Genomic DNA, 1,310 nt, shown 5'->3' on the forward strand with positions numbered 1-1,310 from the left:
TTTTTTTTGTATTCTAGGTATTAAACCTGTTTCAGGAGAATTACTAGCAAATATTTTCTTCCATTCAACAGGTTTCCTCCTCACTCTGCTGCCTCCTTTTGCATCAGAAGCCTTTTGACTTGATGTAGTCCCATTTGCCAATTGTTGCGATTATTTCCTGTGCTTTTCAAGTCCTGTTGAGGAAGTCTTTGCTTGTGCCTAGCTGTGCAAGGATTTCCTTTATGTTGTCTTCCAGAAATTTCAGCAATTTTGTTTTTAGTGTACGAAAGCAATGGTGTCAGGAGTCCCCAGTGCTAGAACCACAGATGAGTACTGGTCCATGGCCTGCGAGGAAACTGCGCAGCATTGCAGTGGGTAAGCAGTGGTGAGCCACTGGATCCTCACCTCTATTTACAGCCATGCCTCCTCACTTGCATTACTCCCTCAGCTCTGCCTCCTTTCAGATTACTGAAGGAATTAGATTCTCACAGGAGAATGAGACCTATCCTGTGAGTTGGATATGCAAGGGATAATTATTCAAGGAATGTTTGAGCTCTGAGCATATTTTCTTTGCTTTTTAGACATTAAAGTTATTGTTTCAACTTTGGCTCTTGTTACTGAATTATTTTTCTGATTTTTAATATATTTAAATAGCACATTTGTCTTTTGTTAAATCCACTATTTCAGTCTTTGCTCTTTTTTTGCATTTTTTTGTGATTTTATTGAAACATAAATAAATATGCACACAGGCCATCTACTCATTTTATTCACTGCACAGCCTGGCATTGGGATTGGTGACTCGGATGGCTAGCTGGGCTGCCCTTTCCACGATGGCCTTGTGGTTCTTAGAGGAGACATTGTGAGTAAGTCTTGCTACACATCAATAGCACCTCCAGCTCATTAAGATTGTGCACCAAGAACTTCCAGAAGCCACTGGGCAGCATGTGCTTTGTCTTTTTGTTACTTCCATAACCTATGTTGGACATCAAGATCTGGCCCTTGAGCCTCCTCTGCACCCTGTTGTTGATGCCTCTGGGTTTCCTCCATTTACGCTTAATTTTGCCCTCAGTCTGACTGCTGCTGGATGAACTTCTTGGTCCTCTTTTTGAAGGTCTTGGACTTCACGAGGGGCCTGAGGGCCACCATGGTGCCAAGTGGGAGATGGCTGCCACCTCCATAGGCAGAGCCAAGGAAGAGTCTTTTCTTTATTGAAACATTGAAAATAAATTTCTAACTCTGGAACTTTTATTTCTATGCAAGTCATTGAATTTTTTCATGAAAACTCAATTAAATTGTGTCCTCTGATAAAAAAGTTTACTTAAAAGTATATA

Source organism: Octodon degus, unplaced genomic scaffold (assembly GCF_000260255.1).
Source record: "Octodon degus isolate 3935 unplaced genomic scaffold, OctDeg1.0 scaffold00300, whole genome shotgun sequence".
Taxonomy (NCBI): Eukaryota; Metazoa; Chordata; class Mammalia; order Rodentia; family Octodontidae; genus Octodon; species Octodon degus.